General features: G+C 40.1%; 1 long non-coding RNA gene across 1 annotated transcript; it reads right to left on the bottom strand.

The window, feature by feature from the left end:
- Positions 1-2,268: 2,268 nt before the first annotated feature.
- On the bottom strand, positions 2,269-3,333 carry LOC141408035 (uncharacterized). Its single transcript, XR_012420070.1, has 2 exons — positions 3,266-3,333; positions 2,269-2,652 (listed from the first exon to the last, which is right to left on the bottom strand). It is a non-coding gene; the product is annotated as an uncharacterized lncRNA (long non-coding RNA).
- Between the last annotated feature and the right edge of the window lie 11,237 nt (positions 3,334-14,570).

The raw sequence follows: 14,570 nt of genomic DNA, 5'->3' as shown, positions 1-14,570 counted from the left end.
ACTCAGGATTATTTACCAGTTTATTATTAAGGATATTACAAAGGATATGAAGAGATACATAAAACAAGCCATGTGGGAAGGAGAGTGGTGCTTCTATGTCCTCCACAGTGACACCACCCTCCAGGAACGTGGAAAGTCTCAGAACCTAGTCCTTTTTGGTTTTTATGGAGCCTTCATTACAGAGTCATGACTGATGAAACCATTGGCCATTGGTGATCAACTAAACCTTCAGCCCCTGTCCCCTCCCTGGAGGCGGCAGGGTGTGGGGAGGAGGCTGAAAAATTCCAGCCCTCTAATCCTGCCTTGGTCCTGAAACTACCTAGGACCACCAGCCACCAATTAACTCATTAGCAAATAAAAAGATACATCACTTTGGAGAGTCCATGGATTTTAGGGGTTGTGTAGCAGGAAACAGGGAAGAAGACTAAATATACACTTCATAGTACAACCACCATTAAATTATTTCCTGCAATATGTCTTGAACTCTTTTACGCACTGAAGATACAGAGATGAAAGATGAGCCTCTAGAGGTTTGCAGTGTAAAAGTAAATCAGCAGACTCTACCTGCTGGTATGAGTAGGTGTCCCACCGCTCCCAGGGGCCCCTTTTACATGCACAAGTGCACAGGCCATGGCCCAGACGGATATATGTAGAGGCAATAAAGGGGACCCTCCCCGCTTTGGGGATAAATAAATTATATAGGGAATTTTACACTAGGAACTGTTAGTCCTTTCATGGTTGCAGTTATGGGCATATCCTGCCACTTTATCTAATCTGAGCTCTGCGACAATCCGTTGCTATGTGTAGAGATGAGGAAGATTAAGAAAGATGACACTGTCTATTCACTGTGACATAGCTAATCATGGGAAAGCCTGAATTTGACCCCAGACACTCTAACAGAGAACATACACATGTGATCATCACCCTCTCTGCTTCCTGTATTTGCCTATCGTCTTGACCAAAGCATTTGGGATTAAACTATATGATTCTTATTTACGGGGTGGAGTGAAGGTGGTGAGGGTAGAGAGCCAAAGATAAGGTTTGAGACTCTTTAGAAACTTAGAACAGTTATCCACAAAATGTGTACTTTGGAAACCTGTATCAGAATCACTTGGATATTTATTAAACACACAGTCTCTTGAACTCCACCCCATCCCCACTGATTCAGAATCTTTATAGGGGATTTAAGAAATATTAGTTTGAACTGTGATACAATAGTTTTTAAAACTCCACTACTATAATTACAAAACATTGAATGTTGTACAGTTTAAAGGAAAATTCAGAATTTCTGAAAATGCTTCTAAATATGCAATACCATGCAGGTCAGCCTACATCTTCGCCATCTAAAGCACCTATTTTAAAGTAGGAAATTGAGCATTATTCACAAGTCTTGATTATATAAAAAGGCTCTGCAGCCACAATAAACAATTCTGGGCTTGCCAATGTAAACAACTAGAAAACTGAGCAAGACAGGAGAAACCAGTTTTTAGACATTATAAAATAGGCACAAGAATGTGATCCTTGAAAAATAGTAAAGAAGATAATCATTATAATTGCCTTGACTTTCTCCCTGAAGGGATTTTTTTGGACCACATTGGACGTACAAGTCCAAGCAGAACACTGCAGTCTCGCTGAGTCGGAAAGACAGGGACTGGAGTTCAGGAAAGCTCAGGCAGCTGGAATGTGTGGGGTGCACTTAAGACAGGAGGGCAGCAAGGAACCACTGAGAGGAGCTGTAAACGAAATGATTCTCAGAACCCAATCCAGAGATATTCAAACTCGGGTCATCCATTGTGTACGGATCCTGTTGAAGACCAGGGCTTCAGTACATCGCCCAGAAGTGTAAACCTTGGTAATATGTATAAACCAGCCATAGAGCAAGACCACTCTAGACCTGCTCTAACAGTTTAAAAACAAGCCTCCATAGCATCAAGCTGATCCACAAGTAACTTAAATGTCTGTCAAACAAACTTCCACACTCTTTATAAAATACAGTAAAATCCGGACACTTAACTTTCAGAAAACAGATGAGAAGGATATACTTTCCAACTCATCTTCTAAGGCCAGCATTAGCCTAATACCAAAATCATCAAAAAGTTACCAGAAAACTACAAACTAATTCTAGAGATCTAAGATGTAAAAATTCTCAGCAAAATATTAACAAATGAAATCCAACCACCTACTGAAAGAATACTACCACGTGGCCACACAGGTAAGAGTTTATTCCAAGTGTTTCACGTGTCCGTGTGAAGAGATCACCAAACAGGCTTTGTGTGAGCAACATGGTTGTTTATTTCACCTGGGTGCAGGCAGGCTGAGTCCAAAAAAGGAGTCAACAAAGGTGATGGGATTATCATGAGTTCTTACAGGTTTTGGGACAGGCAGTGGAGTTAAGAGCAATGTTTTGGGGGCAGGGGGTGGATCTCACAAAGTACATTCTCAAGGCTGGGGAGAATTACAAAGAACCTTCTTAAGGGTGGGGGAGATTATAAAGAACATTGATCAGTTAGGATGGGGTAGAAACGAATCACAATGGTGGAATGTCATCAGTTAAGCTATTTTCACTTCTGTGGATCTTCAGTTGCTTCAGGCCATCCAGATGTATACGTGCAGGTTACTGCAGATATGATGGCTTAGCTTGGGTTCAGAGGCCTGACAAGTGTAATCAAAGATAAATACTAAATCATTATATTAATACAAACAGATAAGGTGTTTGCTAAATTCAGCACCTATTCTTAATAAACAAAAATAAAAACAAAAACAAAAGCACCCCCACTGAATTTAGTATCACACTTAATACTGACTTAAGGGCTTTCTCCTTAGATTGGGAACAAGAGATAGATGTCTACTCTCCTATCAGCTGCTCAATAAAAGTGCCAGTGCAATAAAGCAACAACAAAATAGTTTAAAAAGCATCTAAACAAGTCTGGATTGTTGAAGTTACACATAGAGTCACATAAGACCAAACAATGGCATGCTTGAGGAATGCACTGTTGCATCTCAATGGTCTGGGAATTCCAAAGAGCAAGTCCATACCCCTGTAAGTGTGGGGGATGAGGTGAGGGCTCTCTGTCAACCAATGAGACTTTATCCCCACCTGCAATTATTCCCTAAATAATTAGGGCAGGAAATGGGGACTTTAGGGGCTCAGCTTAGACAGGGTAGAAGAAGAAACTGTTTGGGTGAGGGAGAAGGGACAAGATGGAGGAAGGTGAACAAGAAGGCACCGCCCCTGTTACTTCCGGGTTCTTCATCACCAACTTACCCGCCCGCGGGAAAATGGATCCCCCGCCCAGGAAAATGCAGCCGCGCCAGGGAAAATGCAGATCAACTGAGCAGGTGCTGCAGGACATCAATCCCCAAGAGATCGAAACTTACCCAGCCACGCCTATGGAGACGGCCCTATCATGCCTTTATCCCACCCACTGCCCTCCCCCTTCCAGTACCAATGCATAAAAGTCAGCTGCCAGTAGCAGCCGGCCGGCACCGGCATTCCTGGACCGGAGAACCTCACCAGAGAGCGCTGGCGGGACTTCCCTGGCCCCCTACACCTGAGGACCAGAGAACCTCACAGGAGAGTGTGCGCATATTTGCAATAAAAGACTGCCACTTTCTTATGTACTTTGGCCTCATGTTTAATTACTTAGCTCTCCTAAATTAAGTTACATTAAATTAAATTAAGACAGAAACACCTTCCTTTCTCTGGACTTTGTGAAACAGTGGCCTCCTTGTGTTCAAGGCTAGTCCTTTTTGGAGGGAAGCAGTTCCCTACAATTTGTAGTTGGGTCCAGAGCTAAGAGTGACATCTGCAGAGGAGCCTGCATCTGTGGACTCTGGAATGGCTATCTATAGGTTCCAGTTTTAGGCTTTCTGTGTTATAATTCCCTTCTGTTTTTCTTAAACTATCTGATACATTTTAATAAACATTATAACCTAATGTCTGCTCCCACTGGAGAGAATAATCTGTTATCATCCTTCTCCCAAGGAAAAGCAAGTGGCACTTGGGAGAAGCTGGTCTCAAAATGGAAGAGGGGACCTGCAGGAGAATGGACTGAAGCAATGGACTGAAGCAATGGACTGAAGCCCTACCACTGATGGAGACAGGGAACAATCAGGACTGATTTGGGGAACATTGTATGCATTACCTAGGAGTTCCCAAACAGAGCTGGAAAGCAGAAAAGTGGAAAAATGACTAAAATGTCTTTGGTCTTATGGGATAGAGGCTCTGACTGTTGAAACTGGACATTAAATGGAAATGTGACTGAATAATCTAATGAAGGCTAAAACTCTTGGGCCACAAGATATAATTCTGCACATTCCATGCATAGATACCACTAAGAGAGACAAATGGCTTGTTTTTATTTTGTTTTTGCTTTGCCAAAGGCCAACAGAAGAGGAAAGAAAACCATAAAAGTTATGGATAACAGGAGCCTGTAATAATTCTGAAAGAAACAATCCTACATGCCATATTTCCAAATGTTGAAAACTTAAAAAAGATCAAAATCTTGAAAATATAATTCTGGTAAAGATAATTTACAATTCTTTAAATAACATTTATTTACATTTTAAAAGGATATTTGAGAAACATAAAAACAAGACAGAATATTTCATAGACCACTTTACGTAATAAAATAAAATATTTTTATTATGTAAAGGTCTATTGTCATTATTGTATAAAGGTCTATTGTATAGACAACTTTACACAATAAAATATGTAAAATATGCATATTTTTGCAAGCATAAACACTCATCTATAGAGTCTCACAGGTACAGCAGTTATAGCAGACAAACCATATTCATAAAGAAATAGGTCCCATCCTGGCTAACACGGTGAAACCCCGTCTCTACTAAAAATGCAAAAAATTAGCCAGGCGAGGCGGCGGGCGCCTGTAGTCCCAGCTACTCGGGAGGCTGAGGCAGGAGAATGGCGTGAACCCGGGAGGCGGAGCTTGCAGTGAGCCAAGATCGCGCCATTGCACTCCAGCCTGGGCGACTAAGCGAGACTCTGTCTCAAAAAAAAAAAAAAAAAAAAAAAGAAATAGGTCAAAAAGCAAAATGCATAAATGCATATCACCATGGTGGGTAATTGTGTGCCCTTAGTTTTGTAACGGCAGTCATCTGAAGTACCGTGAAGGACAACATAAGTCTTTTGACAAGACCAATGAAAGATTGTGATGGATTGCCACCGCATTTGCAGTATCCCAAAGAGCCGAGATCTTGTGAAATTTTATCTTTCACAAATGCAGATGTACAAGAAGGACATATTTTCATTTATTGAGGAAGCTTCATTGTTTTTATGTTGAGAACCAGGGAAGCAAATGTACCTCTCAGTCCGAGAGCGTCAGTACCTGAGGGACCACTGATGTAAGTTCTGGAGTCCAAGAGCCAACAAGTTAGGGGTTCTGGTGTCCAAGGCAGCAAAAGTCTCTACTCTCAAAGAGACTAATTTGCTTTTTCTACCTGTTCTCTCCAAGTCCCTAGCTGATTGGATGGTGCCGCCAACATTGAGGGCAGATCTTCCCCACCTACACCACTCAGGCTCACACAGCAATCTCCTCTGGAAACATACTTGCAGATGCTCCCCCAAATAATTCTTTACCAGGTTTTTTTGGTATCCCTTAATTCGGTCAAGTTGACTCCTAAAATTGAGTCCACAAGTTCACCCCTTGTCAACTTGGCACCCACATGCATCTCCTTAATCACCCATACCTAATTTTCAAACAAGAAAATAACAAGATAATAATTCCACCAAACATGATGTAATTATCATGTGATTGTGATTTTGGGGGGATTTTAGATTTCAGGGATTTGGACTTTAGGGATTTTGATCTTTTGGGATTTCAACATTCAGGATTATGGTATTCAAGTCTTTCAGGATTGTGATCCAAACTCATGAGAAAGCGTCAACTTTATTAGTTCAGAATAACAATAATATAGGTATACTTGGTTTCTCAAGTCACCTGCTTGGTCCTCTTCCAATTGTGCTTTTCTTCCTTTCTTTCCTTCCTTTTCTTACTGTTCTAAAGGTTTCTAATAAATTTCTACTCCTGCTCTAAAACTTGCTTTGGTCTCTTTTTCTGCCTTGTGACCCTCAGTCAAATTCTTTCTAAACCCCCATGCCAAAAATAAAATAAAATAAAATATTTTTTTTCATAGAAAGTAGAAAATCTCCTTGTCCCTGGGAGCAACACTGTGATTTCTAGGTTATTACCACCTTTGTGTGTGTATGTGTGTATTGACCATGGTCTTTTACTAGCTCAATATCTTCATCATTGCATAGTGGTTAAGAGTTCTGGTTCTGGGATCTTGGAACCTTGCTTTTGGGTTTGAATTTTAGCATCACCACTTAGTAACTCTGTGATCTTAGCCAATTTATGTGACCCCTCGGTGTCTCAAATTTCCCAACTGTCCAATAGGAAGAGTTTTAGCACCTAGTTTAAAGGGTTCTCATGAGGATTAAACATGTTATCATATGATAATATAGGCAAAGAAGCTAGCACACAGTAATACACTTTAGTAACTTTTAAACTCAGTACATTTTGACAATTTTTATTAAGTTCTAAACCTGTAAGAAAAATATACATATAATGGCATATTATTCCTCACGTGATCTAAGAGATCCAATATTTGAAATTAAGAAATATAATATGCCAAAAGTAAAGCTATCATTATGAACAGTAAGTAATTTACATCCGAAAAGGGTTGATTAGAATCTTATTGTTTACTAACAAAATTTCAACTATATATTTTATTTAGGTTGTGGGAGACAGAAAGGATGCACATTAATATATTAATGACAATTATCCCTAGGGAGAAGAATCGGGGTATGAGGAAAGTAAGGACTTTTGCTTTCTTACACATTCCCATATTTTTTCAATTCTTTATAAAAAATCATGAATTATTTAGAGAATAAAATTAAGATAATTAAAGAGACAGGATCTGAGAGTACAGTATCACTTAATTAGCCAGAAGTTGGATTGTACCTTCTGCCTCTGGCTTTACAATGCTTCTTTGCCCCATTACACTATCATCTCTATTCATTAAATACTATTAGACATTTGTCTCAAGGTCAACATCATGAGTACACTTTGATTACACCATGAAGATTAAACTGAGCCATTCAAAGCACCTAGTATGGAATCTAGCCATAGTAGATGTGAATAAATATTAGCACCCTTATGTTCCACTCCCCAGTGGCACCTATTTTTTATTTAACAAATTTCATTTAAGTAATATCAGGGCTGGGAGTGATGGCTCATGCCTGTAATCCCAGAACTTTGGAAGGCCAAGGTAGGAAAATGGCTTGAGGCCAAGAGTTTGAGATCAGCTTGGACAACATAGACAGACCCCCATCCCTAAAACGAAAAACAGAAAACAAGAAAATCAACTACAACATCAGAACTCTGAATTTTCGGGGTTGCTTTTGGTTCACTTCTCCGTTTGTTTTCAAATTGCTTTTTGTTTGTTATTGCTTTTTATTTTCTTTTTTGCCATGGGCCCAAATCAGAGAAAACAAAAAGAGACACTAAACTTTTATATTTATATATGCAAGGCTTTTATATTTAAATACAGATGAGTGAAATGTTCCTTGTCATATTTTTGCTTAGGAAGCACCAGTGAGCATTTGGAGAGAAGGGTAAACACAGCTGCCTGGAAATGGCTTTTAGAAACCCATTAAACTGAACGATTTCAACCACTGGTGATAGATGAGGGTAGGAACAAATTCCTTCATGGTACAGAACACTGCAAGAAGTTACATTTTAACCTGTCTTAAATAATGAGTAAGACATAATAATTAACCTAAATGCTCAATCCACTCTCCAAATGCCTGAGGCAAATGTTCTCTCCAACGTTTTCTACTCTAAAAGTAAAATAAGCTCCTGAGTCCATTAATATTGCCTAAAAAACCTAGGTAGTGCTTGATATATTTTTAAATATTTTTAATATTTATTTTCTAGTTAGAAAAGCAATCTATCCACATTGCACAAACTGCTTAACATGAAGAAATGTGTATTTTTTTAAAAAAAATACTCAATATTAAAATTGGTAAAATTTGAATAAGGTCCCTAGTTCAGCTTACAGTCGTGTACCAGTGTCAATTTTCTGATACATAACAATTTTGGCAAGTTTTTATGACTTTAAAATGAACACGAAACAAAACATTTTTTAAAATCACCCTTACTTGTAGTATTTTGATATTATTAAAGCAAACTAAATATGGCCTAAGAAGGACTCCATACTTCTATATTTGAGTCCTTGTGGATGAACTGTAACCTAGCTTAATAGTCAGACAAAATTGAAAATGTAACTTCTGTAACTGTAGCTAAGTCTTGGCCATTCCAGAGGCCATACTTCAACCATTCATACACTGCTAGTATTAAAACTGTGTTCAAATAAGGCAAACACCAAGCTGTAACCAATCCAGCCATTCTGTGTGTCACTTCCAATTTCTGTACGTCATTCCCTTTTTTTGTCTGTAATCTTCTTCCACCACGTGGCTGCGCTGGAGCCTCTGAATCTGCTGAGATTTAGGGGGGCTGCCCGATTCACAAAACATTCATTGCTCAATTCAATTCCTTTAAATTTAATTTGGTTGAAGTTTTCTTTTATCAGTATTGAAATAACAATGACATTGTAATTTCAAAGTGGTCAAAATATTACATCAGTTAGGACCTCGTCTATCATCAGTGAGGTTTGCTAACCTAAAATAGCCTAAGGACAAGGCTGGATTATATCGCCTTTTTTTGTTTTTTGTTTTTTGTTTTTTTTTGATACGGGGTTGGAGTTTTCTCTCTATTGCCCAGGCTGGAGTGCAGTGGCACAATCTCGGCTCACTGCAACTTTCGCCTCCCGGTTTCAAGTGATTTTCCTGCCTCAGCCTCCAGAGTAGCTGGGACTACAGGTGTCTGCCACCACTCACCATGCCCAGCTAATTTTTATATTTTTTATAGAGACGGGGTTTCACCATATTGGCCAGGCTGGTCTTGAACTCCTGACCTTGTGATCTGCCCGCCTCAGTCTACCAAAGTGCTGGGATTACAGGCCTGAGACACCGAGCCCGGTCTATGTTGCTCTTGATGCAGGAACTCTAATGCCATCACTGGTTTCTCTTTTGCTGTCTCTCATCTTATTCCCCTTGTTTGGCTCCAGTTTTAGACAAGTTTTTCCCTTGGGAAGCTTCGATGTATTTAAGGGGAGGAAGAGATGAGAGGATAGAAAACCCCATGACTGTTTTCAAAAGTAAAGTGAATAGGTGCTAAGCAGAGAAACAAAATAAGAAGAATGTTCACTTTGGTAGATGAGCAGATAATGGAAAGTTTAAAAAATATAAAAGTATACATAAGCAATAATCATAGTTATACAAATTTATAACAAAATAGCACTTCCTTTTTTCCCCTACTGCCTCTAGAATTGCAGAAGGGAACGAAATACCATTTTCATCTGACAAACTGGACAAATAAAATTTAATAATATGCAATGATGACAGTATAGTAAGACATACGCAGAAGGGGTTCGGAATTAAAGGCTACAGCCCTTCCGAAAAACTGTTTTACTCTTTTACCCAGGAATTTCACTTTCAGAGACCTACGGAAGCAATGACAAATATAGATGACTACAATGTGCAATAATATCTATACAATGTTATTTACCATAGTAAAAAGCATAATGTCTCAAAATATGGGAACAGTTAAATACGTCATGGTGTTTCTGAATGATTGAATATTTTGTAACCATTTTTTAAAAGGAAACAAATCTGTATATTTCTGTATGTTAAGAATGATCCCAGGCCCGTGCAGTGGCTCAGGCCTGTAATGCCAGCACTTTGGGAGGCTGAGGCGGGAGGATCATCTGAGGTCAGGAGTTTGAGAACAGCCTGGTCAGCAGGGTGAAACCCTGTCTCTACAATAAATACAAGAATTAGCTGGGCATGTGAAGGGGTGGCCTGCCCCTCCACACCTGTGGGCGTTTCTCGTTAGGTGGAAGGAGAGACTTGAGAAAACAAATGAGACACAGAGACAAAGTATAGAGAAAGAAAAAGTGGGCCCAGGGGACCGGCGTTCAGGATACAGAGGACCCGCGCGGGCACCGGTCTCTGAGTTCCCTCAGTATTTATTGATCATTATCTTTACCATCTCAGAAAAAGGGAAGTGGCAGGACAATAGGATCATAGCAGGGAGAAGGTCAGCAGTAAGACATATGAATAAAGATCTCTGTGACTTAAGTTTGAGGAAAAGTGCTGTGCCTTGATATGCATATGTAAACATCTCCATAAACCTTTTTAGTGCATAAAGAGCAGCATTGTGCTAGCAAGTCCCACCTTTCGCCCTAAGGCGGTTTTCTCCTTTCTCAGTAAACAGAACATACCATCGGGTTTTACACCGAGATGTTCCATTACACCGAGATGTGCCACCGGGACTGGCAAGAGACAGATGCTTTTCTCTATCTCAACTGCCAAGAGGCCTTCTTTCCTCTTACACTAGTCTTCCTCAGCACAGACCCTTCACAGGTGTCAGGCTGGGAGACGATCAGGTCTTTCCCTTCCCAGGAGGCCATATTTCAGACTATCAGATGGGGAGAAACCTTGGACAATACTTAGCTTTCCTAGGCAGAGGTCCCTGTGACCTTCGGCAGTGTATGTGTCCCTGGGTACTTGAGATTAAGAGAATGGTGATGACTTTTCACAAGCATACTGCCTTCAGGCACTTGTTTAACAAAGCACATCCTGCACAGCCCAAAATCCTTTAAACCTTGAGTCACCACAGCACATGTCTCTTGCAAGGACAAGGTTGTGGGTAGGGTCACAGATTAACAGCATCTCAAATACAGAACAAAATGGAGTCTCTTATGTCTACTTCTTTCTATGTAGACACAGTAACAGTCTGATCTTTCTTTTCCCCATAGGCATGGTGGTGGGTGCCTGTAATCCCAGCTACTTGGAAGGCTGAGGCAGGAGACTCACTTGAACCCCGGAGACGGAGGTTGCAGTGAGCAGAGATTGCACCACTGCACTCCAGCCTGCGTGACAGAGCAAGACCCTGTCTCAAAAAAAAAAAAAAAAAAAAAAAACAAAATTTAAACACACACACACAGAGAGAGAGAGAGAGAGAGAGAGAGAGAGAGAGAGAGAGTCTGCTTACTAGTTGTGTGATTTTGGTCAGGTTACTGACCTTCTGTGATTCAGTTTCCCCATATCCTCAAAATAAGAAAAATAAAAGTACCCACCATATAGGGTTGAAATGAAGATTACATAAGTTAATGTAAGTAAAGTAAGCATTACTTGTACTTAATTCATGTGACCACATTATTATATGCAGTTAATGCATTGCATGCCTGGCACACAGTACTATTTTCAATAAATGAAAGCTTTATGCAAATCATGTAGTACAAATTCCTGGATGTGTATTGCTTTGCAGGACTCTAAGAAAACTTTAAGCAAGTGAACTCTAGGGTTTTCTAGCAAAAAAAAAATCTCAGTAATAACACTTTCCACCTCACAAATTAATGTATATTTAAAGGACTATATACTCATTCATATTTTAAATGAGCACAGGGATAGAAAGGAAACAGCAGCTGGACTTCTGGACTACAATTCAAGAAGTCAGAAAGAATAAGTGGTTGCTCTGAGGATCAGGACGGGGATCTGGGGATGAGAGAGGCAGAGGACTGTTTGTTTGTTTGTTTTTAATTTTTTTAATTTTTTTATTTTTTGAGGAGTCTCACTCTGTCACCCATGTGGGAACGCAGTGGCCTGATCTCGGCTCACTGCAACCTCCGCCTCCTGGGTTCAAGCGATTCTCCTGCCTCAGCCTCCTGCGTAGCTAGGACTACAGGCAAATGCCACCATGCCCAGCTAATTTTTTTTTTTTTTTTTTTTTTGAGACAGAGTCTTGCTCTGTTGCCCAGGCCAGAGTGAAGTGGCAGGATCTCAGTTCACTGCAACCTCCACTCCCGAGTTCAAGCGATTCTCCTGCCTCAGCTTCCTGAGTAGCTGGAATTATAGGCGCCCACCACCGTGCCCGGCTAATTTTTGTATTTTTATTAGAGACGGGATTTTACCAGCTTGGCCAGGCTGGTCTCGAACTTCTGACCTTGTGATCCACCTGCCTCGGCCTCCCAAAGTGCTGGAATTACAGGCGTGAGTCACCACGCCCAGCCCATGCCCAGCTAATTTTTGTAGTTTTAGTAGAGACGGGGTTTTACTGTGTTAGCCAAGATGGTCTCGATCTGCCGACCTTGTGATCCACCTGCCTTGGCCTCCCAAAGTGCTGGGATCACAGGCTGTCTGGGACTGTTTGTTTTATTACCAGCACTTGCATTCTGATTCTTAACCTTTTATTTGCTAAAAAAATAAACTAAATAAATAAATAAAATAAAAAATCTATGTTTTGAAATGTGTACAGCTAGAGCATAGAAAAGCTAATATCTCCTTCAGGATTTCTGGAATAAGAAAAGAAGTATTTTCAACTGCAGTCCTTGGCACCAGAAAGGATAACAGGTCATGGTTCCAGGAAGGGGAAATATAGATGGCATCAGACGACTTCACATAATGCCCAGAGAATGTAGACCAGGTGCTTCTGTTCCCAGAAGCAGCGACCAGACCATGTCAAGAACACCATGTGGAAAGCAGTGGGGGCAGTTCTGGTTTCTAATGGGCTCTGCTGATCTTTCAGCTGATCTGCCAGAAAGCTCACTTTAGCAAAAACTGAAATTGAATCTGGTGTGTAATTCACTATACATGGATATTTTATTCTCTGCATAACTCTAGCAAGGATGAACCCCTAGCAAGTCAAAGGCTTACCTACCTGAGGTGCCTTTCACAGATTTATCATGTCCCCCAGTAGGAGACAGCAAGAAGGCATTTTTCCATGAGTAGAATATATACAGTCAAAGTTTTTTCCATGACGTTTTTCAGATACCCAGAGAAAACAAGCTTGCAAGGGCAAGAGATAAAAATCAACGTATATTCATGGCTTTGAGCCTACGCATTTTTTATCGACAAACTACTTCTAAACATCTGTCATTCAAGCACATTAGGGACCTACTGCTTAGCACAAACTAGTCTATATCCAAGTAGACATCACAATGAGAATTCATAGCTACTAGTATGATTTGGAATTTAACTACCTGTCTTCTAAAAAGAACAGCTAACATGTAAATGGAAAAAAAGTACTCTATGTTACAACTATCTAATGAAGGGCTAGACAATTAGAATCGAATTATTTTGCTTTTTGAGATATTAAACCCTCAGTTCTCCTTTCCCCCAACTAGTATTGTGTTTCTCTACCTGGATCCTTTTTCTTCTTGTTAGAGATACCCACCAAGGCCAGTTGCTCTCCATTTACAAGCATATATTGCTATTATAGTAATACCTCACCTAGGCTGGGCGCGGTGGCTCACGCCTGTAATCCCTGCACTTTGGGAGGCCGAGGCGGGCGGATCACGAGGTCAGGAGATCGAGACCATCCTGGCTAACACGGTGAAACCCCGTCTCTACTAAAATACAAAAAATTAGCCGGGCGTGGTGGCGGATGCCTGTAGTCCCAGCTACTCGGGAGGCTGAGGCAGGAGAATGGCGCGAACCTGGGAGGCGGAGCTTGCAGTGAGCCGAGATCGCCACTGCACTCCAGCCTGGGCAACAGAGTGAAGACTCCGCCTCAAAAAAAAAAAAAAAAAAAAACCTCACCTATCTGAAGCTCAGCTTCAAGGAACTTCAACTCCTTAAACTATTCCTAAGAATTAGGAAATAAGGAAAATTGCAAAGAAAATGATGTAAAAGAATCTATGTATCAATGAATGTCTTTCAAATCCTAACTCAGGGTTCATTTACTCATATTGTGCCTCAAGTTTAATAGGTATCTGCTGGGAGATATAAACGTACCTTATCAGAAGTGCTATGTTACCTGGAGATATAAAAGTGAATAAAGTACCCTCAAAGAATTTGCCGTCCTAATAATATTAGCTAATCTGGTTTTGTGGCTACTGAAGTATAAAGACAGCAAAATAGAATTAACAAAGAATTACCACAGAAAGGCATACAGATAGCAGCAAGATCAAAACTATTTTTGGTTCTATTCTTAAATAACAGAGTAATTTGAGGCCAGTCACTCAAACTCTAGGTATTCATTTGGATTAGATTATTTTTAAGTTCCTATTTTGTTCTCCAATTCTATGAATACAGTTTTAAAACAGTTCACAGTCTGGTAACAGGAGACTTTTTTTTTAAGGCACAAGAAGTCAAAAAACACAGCAGAATGGAGTCATTTACTACAGGAGTGAATTACTCCATCTTCTGCAACATCATAAATACTGTTGACAACAGCCCACAGACTGGAAAAGCCCAGACAGGGAACTTGTATGTTGTTACATTTACATCCTTTATCTCATCATTTTAAAATTTATTGACTTGTTTATTATCTATGATCCTCCACTGGAATATATATCTCTCATGACAAATATTCTTTTGACAATTTTTGACATTAACATTCAGTTTTATAACTACATTTCTGGGAATTTTTTGTCCTTATGTCTAGATTAATTGGTTTAGCCATCCTTGCCTATATTTTTATGCC

Source organism: Macaca fascicularis, chromosome 11 (assembly GCF_037993035.2).
Source record: "Macaca fascicularis isolate 582-1 chromosome 11, T2T-MFA8v1.1".
NCBI lineage: Eukaryota > Metazoa > Chordata > Mammalia > Primates > Cercopithecidae > Macaca > Macaca fascicularis.
This window is presented reverse-complemented; position numbering and strand designations above follow the sequence as displayed.